The sequence below is a fragment of the Eptesicus fuscus genome, chromosome 19 (assembly GCF_027574615.1).
Source record: "Eptesicus fuscus isolate TK198812 chromosome 19, DD_ASM_mEF_20220401, whole genome shotgun sequence".
NCBI lineage: Eukaryota > Metazoa > Chordata > Mammalia > Chiroptera > Vespertilionidae > Eptesicus > Eptesicus fuscus.
The window spans coordinates 47,150,321-47,170,347 of record NC_072491.1 but is presented as its reverse complement, the minus strand read 5'-3'; the positions used below and the strand labels follow the sequence as shown (position 1 = coordinate 47,170,347).

At 39.2% G+C, this 20,027-nt stretch overlaps 1 pseudogene; it reads left to right on the top strand.

Annotated features, from left to right (window-relative positions):
* The first annotated feature begins 18,024 nt into the window (after positions 1–18,024).
* LOC103287693 (zinc finger protein 593-like) lies at positions 18,025–18,857 on the top strand (annotated as a pseudogene).
* The last annotated feature ends 1,170 nt before the right edge of the window (positions 18,858–20,027 follow it).

The window sequence follows — 20,027 nt, the reverse complement described above, 5'->3', positions numbered from 1 at the left end:
TGGAACCATATTCTGTCTACATTCTCCCCACTCTAACATTAGATGTTTTCTGAGTCATTTGGAGTACTTTTGCCCACCCGTTAATGGAACCCTTGATGCTCTGTATGTACCAAGATTCAGGTTCTTTCTTCTGCTCCATCTTTCTTCGTATTCATGTAACAACATTCATCCGCAGGTGTGAAATCCAGGCCCAACTCCCAGAGGGAGACAAAGGAAGATGTATCCTTCCCTTTGTCTTTATCTTAAGAGACAGATTCCTGTTTCCAGAAGCTGTCCACCGCCCACCCGCCTCCAGCAAATTTCCCTCTTCACCTAATTGGCCGAAATCAGGTCATATGCCCATTGCTCACTAGGCCCACTCCCCTGAGGAGGTGGGTGGTTGAGTGAGGGAGGATGGATGTCTGAAATATTACCTGTGAGAGAGGACAAACGAGGTGTTTGATTCTGAGAAGGCATCACTCCCTACTATGTACTAGGCACATGGTAAGTGCTTTGCTTTTGCTCCTACGACAACTTCATGAACTTACTAGGTGGAATGTCCAGCTTACAGGGGAAAGTGAGTTTCCCAGTGGTTAACGCATACAGGATCACTGAACTAGTAAGTGACCAGGCTAGGATCTGAAGAGAGTTTAAAAACAGAACTGTCTTCATTCTTAATAAAAGCCTCACTTTTTTTGTTGTTGTTAATCCTTACCTGAGGATATTTTTCCCCCATTGATTTTAGAGAGAGTGGAAGGGAGCAAAGCTGGGCGAGAGAGAGAAAAAAAACCTAATGTGAGAGAGACACATTGATTGGTTGCCTCCCACACATGCCCTGGCTGGGCCAGGGATTGAACCTGCAACCCAGGTACGTGCCCTTGACCGGGTATCAAACCGGCTACCCTTCAGTGCTCAGGCTGTTGCTCTAACCACTGAGGAGAACACTGGCCAGGGCAAAAGCCTCACTTTCGACAGTGGTTATTTTGTGGATTTACATTGTCTCAATAACTGTTATTATATTAATCTGTTTTTTAATTACTTTTGACAAAAGTAAAACTATCAGCTAGGGTGACTACTTGATCTGGATGTTGGTGGATGGAATTCAAATGCCTGGCAGAGATTTGGGACTGCTCAGACTCTTTCAAATCTGGGGTTCATCCTTTTGAGTAGTGCAGGCAGGATTAACACAAATGTAGAGGGAGTCTGGAAATGAACATTATTACATTCTGGCCAAAGTTACCCGTTTTTTCTGCTGGCTTTTTATTTCTCTTAATGGGTACTAGAGATGTATACTTTTCAGTTCCATCTATTGATCATTCATTGTCTTTAAGGTTTGTGGGTGGGGGTATGGGGCACTGACCATCCACAGATTCCTACACAAAGTTCCTTCATGGGCAAATAGCTAATCATTTAAAAGTGTTGTCACAGATTTCTCAAAGAAGTATGCCAAGCTTTAGGACCTCTTTCTGTAGGAGAGAAAGAAAACTTGAAAGCATGGAAAATTTCCAGTTCCTTATATTGGCATTTTTTACTTAAGCAGAATACTGCATCTTATTCCCACCATCATCCCAAACATTCCTTGCTTTAGAGCTCCCCAAGGCGTTGCTTGTTGTTTTGTTTGTTTATGGTGTGTAGTAGGCATTCAATGAGTGTGTGCTGACTAGCTTTTAGTGGGTCTGGCATCTCTCTTACAGCACCTAGCTATTATAATGATATTTTAGATTAACGATCACTTAAAAGAAACAAAACCCAAAGTTAACCCTGTTTTTTTTTTCTCGTTATGATCTTCAAAGCAATTTTGGTTTGGCTTAAGCCTCTGTTATTGGAAACGGTTTGTATCAAGTTGTATTTTATCTGTAATTCTTCCTCATCTTAGGTTATCAGACAGTGCCTTCAATCCTTATGGGTATCCCTTCCAACCTAGACTAAATGGAGCTGATTGTATATATAAAACATGCATCGAGGTTTAATAAGCAAGAGAAGCAGGAGAGATACTTTTAAATTCTCATCAATGTTCAAATACGTTTAAGTTTCTCAAAAATAAATATAATGTGTTGAGGATCCACTTTAGCTAAGCTGCAGAAATGCGCGTGTGTGTGCACTTGTGTGCTTGCACTTGAGGTGGTGGTGGGAGGAAATAGCCCTGGAGACTCTCTGTAATTGGATTTAGTCACCATTCTGTATAACTGCTTGTTAAAATATTATGGCGCTAGCCATAGGGTGAATACTTATCTAAATTTCACAGTAGTTCCTTTCTGAAAGGTTCCATACCAGAAAAAGTTTTTAAAGACTGAGCCAGCTTGCTCAGCAATATTATGTATTTATTTAATTTTATTTATTTATTGTTTATTTAATAGCTCCTGGGACCTTAGGCATTGGGACTAATTCATAAAAAGGCTCACTGTGTTTCTCTGAAGTTTATTTTACAGTGAGAGAATATTTTCAATAAATTATGAACTCTGTGAAATGTATATGCTATAGATGAACATTGAGTAATATATTCACTCTCCTTGGATGATTCTTATATCAAAATGTGTTTTCCAAATTTAAAAGTACAGTTCAGGCACTATTATTAATTCTATCATGTTTTTTATTCTTCTTCTAATCTTTAAGTAGCAAATGGTTGCCTTTATCCTTTGCTCTATTAGATCTTATCAACATCCTAATTATTTAAATGAGAATTAGCAATGTTATCAGGAAGGGACTTGTTAGAGGATAATTCTTAAGGCAGATCAAAGAAAAGACAAAATAAACACTTCAGAATGGTGGCCTAAACTAATTTCATACAAAAAATTTTTTTCTATTCAAATAACAGGAAAATTATGTATATTTTTTTCAGACACCAAATGTTTTTAAGGTATGAAAAATAATTTTAATTAATCTAAAATTTGATAGTAGTTCCATTTTACAAATAGAGAATATGATCAGTGTAATATTATGTAACTTGTATAAGATCAAACATGAAACTAATGTTTTAGTCGTAAGGGGCTGCCATCTATAAACATGCATGCCCTTAATGAACTTACAGGTCCCATCGCTTAGGGTCATGGCTCCTTTATGTTTGCTACCTGCTGTGCAAAATAGTAATTAATTCCTTTTGTCCTGAGAATGATCAGTTTTACCATAGCAGCATTTAATGAAATGGTCCATATTGAACCTATAATGCAGAGTTAAACGCCAGAATAACTTGGGCTGTGGATCCTGTCAAGTCCAGGTGACAGGCCTCTAACATAGGCACCCTGGCCTGGATGACCCACTCATGTTCCGCAGACCCAAGCGTCGTCCTTGGAGCCAGCCTGGTTGATGGCTTTCACTCGTCTATCTATTTTGCCTTGTTTTTCTGTTATGACACAAACAGATGTGTGATTTATGTCTGAAGCATCGTGAAGACTAACCTGTGGTATCCAGCCGGCTGTAACTCCACACCTCTCTTTTCCACTCCAGGAACCACTGTCACACACAAGAGTGATTTCACTATGGGGAGTTGGATACTTTCCAATTTACAAACCTTGATCATTTATTACTAGTTAACAACTAATGTTTGCCACCCTCTTAGAGGAAGTGACAGTCACTCGTCATGGGGTGGTAGGCAGACTTTATAGGACTGCTCAGACTCACAGGCCTCCTGGATGAGCCTTCCAAACCTCAGTTTCCTCATCTGTAAAGCTGGGAAACTAATCATCCTTACCTCATCAGACTTTTGTGACTATTCAATAAAATAACCAGCACAGGGAATTGAAGACAGTGCCTGAAACTAGTAAATAATTGGTACACATTAGCTCCATTATTACCTAGTTGCTATTTGTTTAGCTTCCCAAAGAAATGCTGTCAGTAAGTGACATTTTATTCCAGGAAGATCATACAACTTCAAGTTCTAAATTTTTTCAAACTTCTTAGCAGCAAACAAAACTTTTTTTATTGCCAAACAAAATTATTACAAAAGGAAAAGTGTGAAATTTTTAAGACTATTGATAATATAAATAACATTGTATGTCATTATTCAATGGTATTTTGAAAGACACTATCATTTTCACAGTGGGAGTTTTTAAATATCTTTCTGTATACTGAGAAGTCCATTTTCTCTAGAGATTTTTATAGGACCCATAATTATTATGCATTTTTCTGCTATAGCTTTCTTTTGTTTGTTTGTTTGTTTACTTTTTATTGTTGAAAGTATTACTTAGTCCTCTTTTTCCTCCATTAACCTCTTCCAGCCCACTCCCCAACCTCACTACCCCATTGTCTGTGTCCATGGATTATGTATATATACATATAAGTTCATTGGTTGATCTCTTCCCACCCACCCTTCCCTGCCTTCCCTCTAAGGTTCAACTATCTGTTCATGTTTCTATGACTCTGGGTCTCATTTTGATTATCAGTTTATTTGGTTCATTAGATTCCATATGTGAGTGAGATCATGTGATACTTACCTTTCTCCAACTGGCTTATTTCCGTCAGCATGATACTCTCCAGGTCCATCCATGCTGTTGCAAATGGTAAGAGTTCTTTCTTTTTTATTGCTCGTAGTATTCCATTGTGTAGATGTATCACAGTTTTTTATCCACTCCACTCATCTGCTGATGGGCATTTAGGCTGTTTCCAAATTTTAGCAATTGTAAATTGCACTGCTATGAACATAGGGGTGCATATATTCTTTCTAATGAATGTTTTGGGTTTCTTAGGATATATTCTTAGAAGTGGAATGACTGGGATCAAATGGGAGTTCCATTTTTAATTTTTTGAGGGAACTCCATACTGTCTTCCACAGTGGCTGTACTCAGTCTGCATTCCCACCAACAGTGTACTAGGGTTCCCTTTTCTCCACAACCTCATCAACACTTGTCATTTGTTGATGATAGCCATTTTGACAGGTGTGAGCTGGTATCTCATTTCATTTTGAATTGCATCTCTCTGATGATCAGTGATTTTGATCATTTTTTTCATATGTCTCTTGGTTTTTTGTATGTTCACTTTGGAGAAATGTCTAGTACGTAGGTCCTTTGCCCATTTTTTAATTGGATTGTTTGCCTTCCTTTTGTTAAGTTGTATGAGTTCCCTATATATTTTGGAGATTAACTCCTTATTAGATGTATCATTGGAAAATATGTTCTCTCATGTAGTGAGCTCTCTTGTTATTTTGTTAATGGTTTCTTTTATTGTGCAGAAGCTTTTTATTTTAATGTAGTCCCATTTATTTATTTTCTCTTTAGTTTCCTTTGCCCTAGGACTGTGGTCGGCAAACTGCAGCTCGCGAGCCACATGCGGCTCTTTGGCCCCTTGAGTGTGGCTCTTCCACAAAATACCACTGCCTGGGCGAGTCTATTTTGAAGAAGTGGTGTTAGAAGAAGTTTAAGTTTAAAAAATTTGGCTCTCAAAAGAAATTTGAATCGTTGTACTGTTGATATTTGGCTCTGTTGACTAATGAGTTTGCCGACCACTGACCTAGGAGATATATCCGCAAACACATTGCTATGAAAGATGTCTGAGATTTTGGTGCCTATGGTTTCTTTTAGGACTTTTATGGTTTCACATCTTACATATAATTCTTTTATTCATTTTGAATTTATTCTTGTGTATGGTGTAAATTGGTGGTCTAGTTTCATTTTTTTGCATGTATCTGTCCAATTTTCCCAATACCATTTATTGTCTCTGCTCAAATGTATGCTCTTGCTTCCTTTGTCAAATATTAATTGAGCATAGTGCCTTGGATCAATTTCTGGTTTCTCTGATTTCTTCTGTTCCATTGATCTATATGTCTGTTTTTATGCCAATACCAGGCTGTTTTGAGTATAGTGGCTTTGTAGTATAACTCGATATCTGGTATTATGATTCCTCCAACTTTGTTCTTCTTTCTCAAGATTGCTCCAGCTATTCAGGGTCTTTTTTGGTTCCATATACATTTTTTGAGTGTTTTTTCTAGGTATGTGAAATATACTATTGGTATTTTAATGGGGGTTGCATTGAAACTATGGATTGCTTTGGGTAGTATGGACATTTTAATGATGTTGATTATACCAATCCATATTTGTTTGTATTCTTTTGAACTGTAAAGATGTCATATAAGCTTAAACTTCAAATAACTCAACAGGTATTTTATATTTTTTGAATTATTCAATATTCTTACTGTATTTACATAATAGTGTGATCTATTATCATACTTACTACAATATCCATATTAGAAGTTTTAATAAGCTCTTTAACATGCTCACATTTCTTTCTTAAGGACTATGCAGCAAATTAATTTGAATAATCTTACAAACTCATTTTAATATGGCTTGAATATTTTCAATAATATGCCGTACCTTCTTTGCATCACAAAACATTTAAACATTTTTAAAAAGATTTTCTATTGTTTTACTTAAAAATATTCAAAGCAAGGATCCTAGAATTATTTTGTAAAATTTCAATATACAAGTTGCTCTTAAATTTAGTATTTTTTCTCCCATTTTTTGGATATGTTTTGCTTTTTTTCCCCCCATTAACTTGGTTGAAAGGTCCCCACCCATTGTGTCACTGCATAGATTGTCACTGTGGTCTGCAGTAGCTAAGGAATCAGTCCATGCAATACAGTTAACTTCATGTTAAGCCAATTGATAGCATCAGACTCACTTTTATAATTTCTGTTAAATATCTTTTTGTTAATCAGCAATTTTTACTAGTTTTAAAAGGGATTATCTAGAACTCCAAATTTACAATAAATTTTATAAATGTAATGCAGGAAAAATATAAACCTTACATTAAGCATTAAAAATGCCTTTAATTCTATCTTTTTTAAATTTTTAAAATTTTTATTTTGTATTGCAGATGTCCCCCATTTTCCCCCTTTGCCCCCGCCCAGCTAGCCTCCACCCGACCCAGGCCTTCCCCACACTATTGTCTGTGTCCATGGGCTATGCATAAGTACATATAAGCCCTTTGGTTAATCTCTCTCACACTCCCGCTTCCCTTCCCTCTGACATCTGTCAGTCTGCTTCATGCATCCAGGACCTATTATGTTTGTCAGTTTATTTTGTTCATTAGATTCTACCTATAAGTGAGATCATATGATATTTGTCTTTCTCTGATGACTTATTTCACTTAGCATACTAATCTCTAGGTCCATCTATGCTGGTGCAAAGGATAAGAGATCTGAATATTTTTTATAGCCTCAAAGTATTCTATTGCATAAATGTACCACAGTTTTTTTTACCCACTCATCTACCGATTGGCACTTGAGCTGTTTCCAGATCTTAGCTATTGAATAACTAAGCTGCTATGAACATAGGGGTGCATATATGTTTTCTGATTGGTGTTTCAGGATTCTTAGGATATATTCCCAGAAGTGAGATCACTGGGTCAAACAGCAGTTCCATATTTAATTTTTTGAGAAAACTCCATTCTGTTTTCCACAGTGGCTGCACCAGTCTGCATTCCCACCAGCAGTGCATTAGGGTTTCCTTTTTTCCACATCCTGGCAGCACTTGTTGCTTATTGATATTTTATGGTAGCAATTAATTTACTTTAGTGTCATTTCTCAGAGCAATAGTGAGAACATGCCCTGGAAGGGATTTCACACCAAAAAGCAGCAATGTGGGGACACAGTCTCTTCATGCCCGAATGTTCTTCATGGTGGGCAAGTGGTGTCAGGGAGCTGAAGTGGGCAGGATTTTGAGGAGAAACAATGATCTCTAGGGTAATCCACCAGAGAAAACATTCACAGCTTGAAAATGGTAACTCCACTTTGAGTAGATCAATTTGTTATAATATGTCAGCTGAAAAAGACAACTGGTTATATTGGAATAAACAAGGGAATAGGATCGAGGTTCAAATCCTGGCTCTGCCACTTCTAAATACAATGCAATGTTTATATTATTGTAGTCCAATTTTAGTTGGTGGATTACATTTACCAGCCCATCCCAAGTTTACAGGGTTTAAAATGTCAAATAAAGGCTGACTATTAAAAACACAACTCATGTTAGAGTGGTATATTATTAGTAAACAGAACTTTCTATTTCATTAACAATATGAAATCTCTAAGCATAACTGCTTCTTGTAGATACTTTGTCTCAAAACAACCATTTAATTTGTTTGTGTCTCGTGTATTCATTTCCTTCCATTTTAAGACTTGAGTCCTGGTTGGTTTGGCTCAGTGGATAGAGCGTCAGCCTGTGGACTGAAGGGTCCCAGGTTCGATTCCGGTCAAGGGCATGTACCTTGGTTTCGGGCACATCCCAGTAGAGGGTGTGCAAGAGGCAGCTGATGGGTGTTTCTCTCTCATCGATGTTTATGACTCTCTATCCCTCTCCCTTCCTCTTTGTAAAAGAATCAAATAATATACTTTTTTTAAAAAGACTTGAGTTTATCATAAAAACAGGGGGTAAAAAATGGTTGCAGGAAAGTAGGGAAAACAGGGAGAGGTTGCTAAAAGGGTATAAATGTTCAGCTATAATGTAAAGAGGGTCTGAGGATCTAAGTATAATACGGTGACTACAGTTGATAACACTGTATCGTATAATTGAAATTTGCTAAGAGAGTAGAACTTAACTATTTTCACCAAAAATAAAAAAAAGATAAAAATCTGAGATGATGGATATGTTAAGGTGGGGGGAGTCCTTTTACAACATACACATATATCAAAGTACTTCATTTACTTAAAAAAATTACAATGTACACTTTAAATGCCTTATTATTTTATTCATCAATTATTAATTAATAAAGCTGAAATTAAGAAACAAGTTTTAACATGAAAAAGAGAGATGAGCAATACTGAGGATGTTTCAAAGAATCTATAGTCTAGATGAAATCAGCACTTTACGGAATGGTTTATAAACATCAGCCAAAGTATGAAGGCATCTTTCAATTATTCTAAAAATGTCTTCTTTATTATATTTTCTCTTTCTTTTGAAGTTTTGTTTTCTGTGGACAGAGCCAAAATAACAAGCCCTAGGGATCAGACCAGCATGGAGAACCCTGGCCAGAGAAGGCCCTTCTGAGACCATCACTCCATCGGAACATGAGCAGAAAACGTTTGTTCCTTTGCCACTCCTTCCACTCGCCCTGTTTTCAAGCTCTGTGGTAGACGCTTTTTGTCCTGTTCCTTCTTCTCCAATTCGAGACATTTTCAGCACTTGTTACCTTCTGCACTTCTTTCTCTCCTGACCTTTGTCTCCTGGACTCAGCAATAAGGGTAGAGAAAATGGCAGAAAGCACAGATAGGCTATTTTGCCACCACTGACTTAAAAAACAGACCCTCAAAAAAAATGAACTACTCTGTTGTTACTTTAAAAGTCTGTTGATGATGCAGTCAGTTAACAATTTAATTTATATAATTTTAATTAATTAATAGATTATTTTTTCAAAACTCAGTCCCTCTCAATGGCATATGTGGTTATGGGAGATTGCTCAAGAAAATAGTCATAGTTTAGCCTTCAAATACTATGTAATGTCTTTTGGTAACAGCTAAGTCATTGCCACCAGGCATGAAATCCTTTGGTGGTGTTTAAATGCCTGTGCACTCAAATATACATTTTCTACTCTGCAGCAGAAGAAATACTGGAAAATTCACATTTAGGTTTTTTTTTGTAGGTTTTTTATTTTTTTGGCGGGGGTGGGGGGAGAACTACAACTATAAAATGGAAATTATTTATAACCGTTGCTCTTATTCAACCACAAAGGGTGTGGATCACCATTTCATAAAGATCTATTTGTTGGGTCCAAAATCCAGACTCCAGTAAGGGAAACATAAAATAAAAACCATCATGCATAGTCATAGAGTTGATGTGTTTATTTTTGTGTAATATAATCAGTTCAACAAGAATTTTGAACCATTTAGTAAAGTGTGGCCATTATTTACTTACCCTCCCAATCTTCACTTTACGGGATGGGTGTCTTATCCAGCTGGTAGTTTTACATACTGAATGACTTTAGGTGACCAGTCACATATTCTTTGGAATGTTCTCCTAAGTCACTCAGACTTTAACTGATTTGCTCATGTGTTTGTGTACTTTTGTGCGCTTAATGCATGGCCAGAAGGCAGGGAGAGGCCATGTTCTTTGCAATCTCCACCCCCCCCACACCCCCCTTCCCTGGTACCAGGAAAGAACTTTCTTATCATCCAGGACACTTTGTGAACATGGTGTCATCACAGGTGCTTGCTCACCCCAAATTAGAAAGGCTCTCCACACCCTAAACCCAGTGCTGCCACTTCTGTCTTCCCTTTAGAAACTCGTAGGCCCTGCCCAGCCTCAAGCTCTGTGAGCTGGGTTGCCTGCCCTAGACACACTCTTCCTGGAAGCCTTCGGAGTAAGTCCATCTAAAGCCAAAGTCTTCTTTACAGAGTGTGGTCTTCCACACAAATCTGCTGCCCTGAAGATGCAGGGAGCATTACCCTGACAATTGGAGTGGGCAGACTTATAGGATATTTGGTCTATTCATCTCTTTCCTTAAAATGAAAAGACCCACTTGGAATATTCAGATAACACGCCTCCTTGCTGGAATTAGATCCAGTAAGGCGATGAAGCTCTCAGTATGGAGTTTTGATTTTCAAGGCGGGTTGATGAGGAGAGAGAAGAGCTGTACCCTCTAGGCATTTGGGGAAAAGACAGCTCCAGGTCCTGGCAGCCCTAAGGGCTGGGCTCTAAGGGCCCGAGGGTGGACGGAGGCCGCCTCTTCCCTGAGACCTGGGAAGAGAAGGCAGTCCAGCAGGGCAGTGGCTTGAACATACATGGGATAACTGTGACGTGTCTCTAGGTCTCCAGGTGACAGATCGCCAGGTTCTTGTGCTTTATCTCCAGCTGATCCCCCTCCCCAGAGCCCAGATGACAGGTAACATAATGAGCTCTGGTAAGAACTCAATAAATGTTTGCATTTGTGGGCTGAATTGAACTTAAGCCTTTCCCAAGCCATGGCGTTTGTCCTTCAAAGGCTAAATAACAAAAAGAACCTGTGGCATGAATAGAATGTAGCACTGCTTCGCAGAGACTGCGGAATCCAAAGGATTTGCCAAGGTGAGGGGGGAAATAGTTTAGCTAAATGGGAAATGTACAATTAAAATTTGCCTATTGAGCTTTGTTACAGTGGGGAAGCAAATATATTTCATGCTTGTGATTCCTCATTTTATTGTCCAAGGTTCCCCCCACCTGCCCCATGGTGATATGATATAGGCATAGTGATGTTTTCTTAGCATATCGGTGCCTGGAGTGAAATTGCACATAGTATAACATAGGGACTTAGTCATTGAACTCCAGATTTTTCATTTGATAAACTTCTACTTATAAGAAATACTATTCTTTTGCCAAAAGGGCCAGGTAATTCCTGAAATACTGTGTTTTCTGTCTTAATCAGAGGCGATTGATCTTCAGAAAGATGCAAGAGATGTTAGTAAAGTCTTACTTACCAGATATAGACAACATATTTAAGGCTTACCAGTATTCAACAATTTAATTTCTTGGCAGCTATATTTGTATCTTAAGTCTGCATAAATCCTGCATTGCTTTTCATGCCACAGCTCTTTTCCAAGTCCGTGTTGTTATAAACCTCATCCGACTTTATATTGTGCTGTTAATTTAAAGCAACACCCACTTTGGACATAATGCACCTGAAAATTTAAAAAATAAAAGAAATATGCGAAGGAGAAAGCAGCTGATTTGGATTGTCCTAAGTAAAACAGCATATTCTAGTGATGAGTGTATCCAATGTTGTAATCATGACAGACAAAGACTATGAGCTCTGTATTTAAAATATAAGCTGCATATTCTATACTATGCAGCTGTAAAAAGAAAGAATTCTTACCATTTGCAACTGCATGGATGGACCTAGAGAGCATTATGCTAAGCGAAATAAGCCAGCCAGAGAAAGATAAGTATCACTGATCTCACTCATTTGTGGAATCTAATGAACAACATAAACTGATGAGCAAAAGTAGACCCAGAGACATAAAAACATCGAATAGACTGTAAAACCTCAGAAACCTCAGAGGGAAGGCAGGGGAGGGGGGAGGGAGGAGAGAGATCAACCAATGAATTCATATGTGTATATGCATAACCCATAGACACAGACAGTGGGTGGTGAAGGCTTGGGGTAAGGGGGGTAGGAGAGGGCAATAGGGGGAAAAAAGGGACATATGTAATACTTTCAACAATAAATAGTTATTTAAAAAAACAAGCCTAATAGCTAACATTCAATCTGAGTTTAGATTCTTTTCTAATGGGCCAACAACTCCGTGTCTACGTTTGATATTGTCAGTACATTATCCTGCCTTTCAAGAGACAGGTCTCCATGTATTCTTAATATCTGCAGAAACTATGAAATGAGTTTTCTTTTTGTTGGAAATTTACAAGTAGGAAAATTTCTCTCCTTGTTACAGAAAAACAATGCCAACATGTGACCTTTGGAACTAAGGTTCAGGGCAATTAACAGGTAAAAGGAATGAAACTGATTTTCTGACCTTTATGCCACCTGAGCAATTACACAAACATTTTTCTAGTTATTAACAAATAATCCACTAACTTCACAAAAGTTCAACCAGTTATAGATTTATGGTGTTGTTAGAAAACAAATGCATCATATCATTTCCTCAGTGTTATCTCATTTCCAGGTTCTTTTTTATTTGTTTTCCTTTCAAAGGTGACTTCTGGGTGACCCATACAAATATGTTTGCACTTTGCTACTTTGTATGCCATTTCTTCTCCAGCTCTGTAGCCCTGTGGAGCATTATAACTCACTTTCAAATGCAATACATTATAATTTCCCCCTTAATTAAAACTTCATGAACGTTTTGCAGTCTTACTCTGTTGTGCCTCTGATATTTCTAGCATTTCTCAAATGAACACTCTTAGAAAAAACATGCGTGTAAACTTATTTAATACTAGAGGCCCGGTGCACGAAATTCATGCATGGTGGGGGGGTTGTACCTCAGCCCAGCCTGTACCCCTCTCCAATCTGGGACCCCTCAAGGGATGTCCAACTGCCCGTTTAGGGATCGGGCCTAAACGGGCAGTCGGACATCCCTCACACAATCCAGGACTGCTGGCTCCCAACTGCTCACCTGCAAATTGGGAGCCAGGCTTGATCACCCCCAACTGCCCTCCCCTGTAGACATGGTCACCCCTAACTGCCCTCCCCTGCAGGCTTGATTGCCCCCAACTGCCCTCCCTTGCAGGCCTGGTCCCCCCCAACTGCTCTCCCCTCCTGGCCTGATCTCCCACAACTGCCCTCCCTTGTAGGCCTAGTCCCTCCCAACTGCCCTCCCCTGCTGGCCATCTTGTGGTGGCCATCTTGTGTCTACATGGGGGCAACCATCTTGTGTGTTGGAGTGATGGTCAATTTGCATATTACTTTTATTAGATAGGATAGAGGTCTGGTGCATGGGTGGGAGCCAGCTGGTTTACCCTGAAGGGTGTCCCGGATCAGGGTGGGGGTTCCCTTGGGGTGTGGGGAGGCCTGGGCGAGGGGCCTGTGGTGGTTTGCAGGCCGGCCACGCCCCCCAGCGACCCAAGTGGAGGCCCTGGTATCTGGGATTTATTTCTCTTCTATATTTGAAACTTTGTAGCCTTGAGCAGAGGCCAGGGCAGGCCAGGCGGGTGGAAAGCTTGGCTTCCTCCATTGCCAGGGGCAACCCAAGCCTCTGGCTGCCACCATTTTTGTTGGGATTTATTTATCTTCTATAATTGAAACTTTGTAGCCTTGAGTGGAGGCCAGGGCTGGCCAGAGCAGGAGGAAAGCTTGGCTTCCTCCATTGCAACCCAAGCCTCCTGCTCTCTCCAGCTCTGTGGCTGCTGTCATATTTGTTGGGTTAATTTGCATACTTGCTCCTGATTGGCTGGTGGGCATGGCTTGTGGGCATAGCGGAGGTAGGTCAATTTGCATGTTTCTCTTTTATTAGATAGGATCACAGTGTTATGTTTCTACTCTAAATGGATTGCTTAGCCATTGGAACATCTCTTTCTCCTTTGGAAAGGAAACCTGAAATACTATACTTCTGCATAAAATAGGTTAGGAAATCCAGGGCTAAACATTTAAGTATGATACTGCAGTAAATATACGTCAAAACAAGAGTCTCTCTGAGCACTTTATAACTTATTGCGAGAATCATTTCTTTAAGTCACTAAAGCAAATTCTGTTCAAAGAATCTCATAACTTTACTGGACAAGAAAATCTCTAATAGCTATGGAGAGAAGTTCACAGAAAGGACTGATTTGGAGAGAATCAATAAAGGATTGAGTTGGCATAGATCTGGGACTCTGTTTATATGGTGGAATGCAAAGTGGAATCCTGATTTATCCTGTATGCCCACTTTGTCTCTATACCTTTCATCATCTATGTGTATGCACTACTTTTTTGTTTAATAATATTCTTTTTCGTTACTCCACATGGAGTAACAAAAGTACTGAGGAGGACTTAGGAACCACTTTAGTAAACCAGGTACGGAGGATTCTACAGGCTGGCTGTTTATGCCCAGTTACATATCGCTTCTGGGTCCTTGTGGGACTGGACTCTTGGCTGAAGTCACAATAAGGACAGAAACATAATGAAGTCACAATGACAGTGATGGTGACTGGAAACCAAGACCCACTCCCCCAGCATCCCGCAGCACCCACAGTAGAATCAGAACTCAGAGCTGGCTTTTAGGCCTGCTACTGTTTCCCACCCACAGAATCAACGACCACAGGCTGAGGAAAAAGTGTGATCAACATTTATTTAGCTTTTTCCCACAATGGTTTTTCTTCTTTTTTAGCATTGTGTATTTAATTCAGGGGAAGTAGATGTAAAACTTTTGTGAGGTAATTTATTATATAATATGCCAATAAATCTTATATTTTTTTAAATTAAAGTTCTTGCATATCTCATTATACTGTATAGGATTTTCATTGAAAATCCTATATAGTATAATAATTATTTTAAGACTTTTCAACTAATGTATCTATAACTACATAGTTTTATATATATATATATGCATATATATATATATGCAAATATAGTTAACATATGTGTATATATAATTTCAAAGAAAAAATTTCAATCACATTTGTAAATTGAAGGCAGTAAAAAAAAGTAACCTAGTTAGCAAAGAGTATCATAGAGACCACTCAGGAAGTATTTGTTGAATACATTTATTCATTGGTGGGGATGTGACTAAGTATAAGCATTTCTGTTCTCAATTGAAATTATTTTCTGGTGTTTATTTGATAACATGGGAAAGCTTTTATACTAGAATAAACATTTAAGGGGTATATTTGCAAAAAGAAAAAACATTCTACTTATTAAAGTGATTTTCAAAAGTCTGGAATTTCACAGTATCTCAGAGGATTGAAAAAAAAATACAGAGACTATCAATATGCCCAAACACATTTGCTGAACAGCTTTTTTTAAATGTTAAAACAAAAAAAAGCAAAAACATTTCTAACAAAAGAAAGCTGAAAAACAAGCAAAGAACAAAAAACTTAAACTGTTTCTGTGTATTCATTTTAGTTTACTTCCACTGAGATTTGACTGCCTATAACAAAAAATTAGATAGAGGCAATTTAACTGCCTTTCTGATGTAACTATTATAAATGTACTTTTTTTTATTTGAGTCTAAAGATTTTGCATAAAAAGAAATCTAAAATGTGAAAGGAAAGGTTTGACATTAATTGGAGGCATGTCTGGCAAAGTGCCTTCAAGCATGAATTAAATATTTCCCAAATGAAGGAATGAAGGAAAGGCCACAGTACTCTGCTGCTTTTTTTTTTTTTTTCATTCATAAACACCATTGCTGCCTGTTGCCAGCACATTGCATTTTAATGTGTAGAGTGCTGTCCACCCACAGTCTACTTCTTGAAAACTAGAAGTCATTTTTTAATCCTCACCTGAGAATATGTTATTATTGATTTTAGAAATAAAGGAAAGGGGGAGAGAAAGAGGAGAGAGAGAGAGAGAAATTGATCAGTTACCTTCTCTACCCACCCCAACTGGTGATCGAACCTACAACCTAGGTATGTGCCCTGACTTGGAATCAACCCTCAACTTTTAGGTGCATAAGACGACACTCCAACCACCTGAGCCACCCGGCTAGGGCCCTAGCAGTCATTTTTGACACCTTCTATGTGTTCACACCCTCTGCTCAATCTTGTGAATTCCTCCAGCATTTTCCTCTCTTCAGATCACCTAGCTTAGGTCAGGAGCTCCTATTGTGCTTTCATGAAACACTTTGCTTTTCCTTCATAGCACAGATCACATTTTAAATTATATAGTAATTTTTATTTTGTTTGAATAATGGCATTTTACTAGAGTGTAAGTTCCATGAAAGTGTCAAAAAATAATAAATGGAGCCCTTTAAAATGAAGCCTGAGCTGCCATGTCAGAGGAACTGCCTTGCATGTCCTATGCCTCAAACCTTTGGAACGTAATGATTCCCGAATAGCTATTCCTATTGATCTCAGTAGATGCTTGCTGCCTCCCACTTTGAATGGCCTTTTACTTTTTAGGTTAGCAAAGCCAGAGTGCCTTGCTCACTGTTGTATCTCTAGCACTTGTGCTAAATACACATTTTAAAATGAGTGAATGAATAAGATCATTGTAACATTAATGGCCAAATTACTGTGGCCCTTAGCTCTGACCTCCGCAGGCCCTTACAAAGTTGCCTCAGCTCGAAGGCCTGCCTCGCTGGTTCCTCAGCCCTGCAGTCAACACAAATAGCCCTGCACTTCCCAGTCTGCCATCCTTCCTTGTCGTCTCATGGCTGTAGGGGGCACACCAGCTTTTCACTGTTTGTAGGGCCCTTGGTGAAAAACACGCCTGATGTCAAGGACAGTGCTCCATGATGCTCCTGAAGCTACAGGTAGACACTCATGAAGGACTCCCTCTCCCTGCTCTGTGCACACCCTGCACTTACTTTTTCCTCAGAAAGAAATCTTCTTGCAAACAATTTATTTGCTGGTTAGATGTCAACCCAATATCATGGTCATGATCATCCCATCTCCTTTTATTTTTCTGTTATTAGGACAAAAAAAAAACCAATAAAAATACCCTCCTTCTATTATGACAATAAATATAATAATCCCACATTCATGTCAATGCATATAAGCAGAACCCAGAGAATCTGTTTCTCATTCATTCTACCAAAAGGAAAGAAGGAAGAAAAGGTAGGAGAGAGGATTCTTGCTATGATCTCCAGTTACCCAATTTGGTACATTTGCACACTGGAATGCCATTAAGCTGTTAACTATAGCCATCGTGTTGTATATTACATCCCTGGTACTTATAACTGGAAGTTTGTACTTTTTGACAACCTTCTTCCAATTTCTCCTCCACCAACTTTTCACGTCTGGTAACCACAAATGTAATTGCTTTTTCTATGAGTTTAGGTGGTGTTGTTTTTTTTAATCTATATTTTTAAAGATTAATCATTTAGGTTAAATCATACAGTATTCATCTTTTTCTGTCTGGCTTATTTCACTTAGCATAGTGCCTTCAAGATCCATCCATGTTGTTGTAAGCATCAGAATTTTTCTTTTTATGGCTGAATTATACACACACTCACACATCTTCTTTATCCATTCATCCATTGATGAACACTTAGGGTATTTCCATATCTTGACTATTATAAATAACTAGAGGCCCGATGCATGAAATCCATGCAAGAGTAGGCCTTCCTTCCCCCGGCTGCCGGCACCCGCTTCCCTCTGGCACCCGGGACCCAGGCTTCCCTCCAGCCCCAGCTTCTTCCAGAAGGTCGTCCAGAAGGGCATCTGGTTAATTAGCATATTACGCTTTTATTATTATAGATACTGCTATTAATATGGGGGCACATATAGTGTTTTAATTTCCTTTGAATGTATTTCCAGAAGTAGAATTGCTGGATCTTATGGTAATCCTATTTTTATTTTTTTAAATTTTTGACAGAGGTGTCAAGGCTATTCAATGGGGGAAATGAAAGTCTTGTCATCAGAATATGCTAAACATCTGTTCAGCTGTATAAATATGTGGAAAATGACGCAGTCTTTATCATTCAGAAACACTCAAAATTAATTTGAGATTTATCATAAAAATAAGAATCTACAACTTCTAGAAGATAACAATGGAAAATATCTTTTCAACTTTAAGTATGCAAATAATTTTAGGGAGGACAGAAAAAGTGCTAAACAAACTTAAAAAGATAAATTAGAGTTCATCAAAATTAAAACAGACCATTAAGAACATGTAAACACATGCAGGTGAGCTTCCCGCTGGGCCCTGGGTCCACAGGCTCCCCTGACACCAGCCATGAGTCGTTCAGGCAGAGCGACGCACACCAAAAGCACTGCCTGGCCCACCAGATGAAGGCTAAGCAGCAATGGTCCAATCTGGATGAGATGCACCTCAAGCTGTGGCCCCAGGTTCCCTCATGGCCACAGCCAGTCCTGGGAGCCCAACTTGACCCCAACCTGCATGGCTGTCTGGCCTACATGAGGTTCTTCATCAATTCTGCCAATCTGAAGACCCACTTCTGATCCAAAGACCACAGAAAAGGCTAAAGCAACTGAGCGTGGAGCCCTACACTCAGGAAGAGGCTGAGAGGGCAGTGGGTACGGGCTCTTATGTGCTCCTCCAGCAGCTAGTAGTGCCCACAGAAGTATCCACTGAGGTCCCTGAGATGGACACTTCTACCTGGCATGGCTGAAAGATGCAAAGCCGAGCAGCTGCCTATGCACAGTGAAGCAGGGCTCGGCTGGGAGAGACTGTGCCAAGCTTTTGTATCCCTGGGTTTGTTGAGTGGATGGCCTCATCTGGGTGCCCTCCCCCTCAAATAACGGAATTGGATAAAGACAAAAAGAAAAAGAAGAACATGCAAACACAAGCCACAAACTGGAAGAAAATGATTGACAGTATATATTTCTGACAAAAGACTTTATCTATTTATCCAAAATGACAAATAATTCATTAAAAATGGCCAAAAAGACTTGAAAAATCGATATCAGTCTTATTTACTACTTTTCCTCTCGTACCTGGAACAGAGTCTGACACATAGAAGGTTGTGACCAACTCCTTCCCACATTTACTCATTCATTCACTCACTTCTTTATTCACTAAAAGTCTTTATGGCATCTTTTCTATCTGAAGATTGAGAAATATCAATACACACAATCCATACCCACATGGACCTACCTTTCTAGGCAGAGTTCATTGCTCCTTCCTTTATATTCACATAGCACAGTCATGATTTGCTTACCTGTGTGTATGCACTCTCCCTTTGTAGAATCTAAGTTTTTTGAGAATCTTCTGAGACTTAATCATGTTTTGTTGGAAAGGCCCAACGCCTAGCACAGTGTAAACACTCAACACATTTTCATTGAAGCAAAGAAGAAAGAAGGGGAGGAAGAGGAATTGTACTCACCAGAAGCCAATAGCAGTGACTGTTAGAAAAGTCTGGTGTCTGTGTATAGGAAGTGTGTGTGTTTTGCAAAGAGTGCTGTCCTTCTTCTGCATCTGTAGAGCCAGAACTTTACTCTTTTGGGAGGATGGGCATTCACCAACACACATCACTTTCTCCTGGGGAATGGCATGGTGTCCCTCTCTCAGTGGAGCTGGCTCGCTCTGCCCGGCTCAGGGAACATGGGAGTTGACTGAGCTGGGACTTAGCAGGAGGTTGGTCTCTGTCACCTGAAGCACGCCAGTAGGTCTGATACGGCTTTCCCCATTCTCACAAGATGCAGGGCCGTTCCAGAGCTCCTCCGGAGACAGTGGCAGACTCCAGGGTAAGCCCATGAGCCTGGTATGGTGTGAACGTTACCTAGAAGTAAATGCTAACTGTGTGGGTAACCTTGGGATCAGCTTGGCATCATGAGTGGAGAGAAAGGCAGTGCTGGTCACCAACCGCCTTCTGGGCAGCAGGGAGCAGCTGATGAGGGTTGACTGGGTAAAAAAAAGGCTGGCAGACACTTGGTAGAAAGTCATGAGATGCCAATGAAGCCTTTGGAAAAAATTAGCAATTTTTGAAGAAGTTTTGATGACTGTGTCATGTAGTCTATTATACCGGACCACATAAAATGAAGCTATTTGCCCATTTTCGACTTACCAAAATACGTAGTGTAGAGAGTACCTGATCTGTTTTA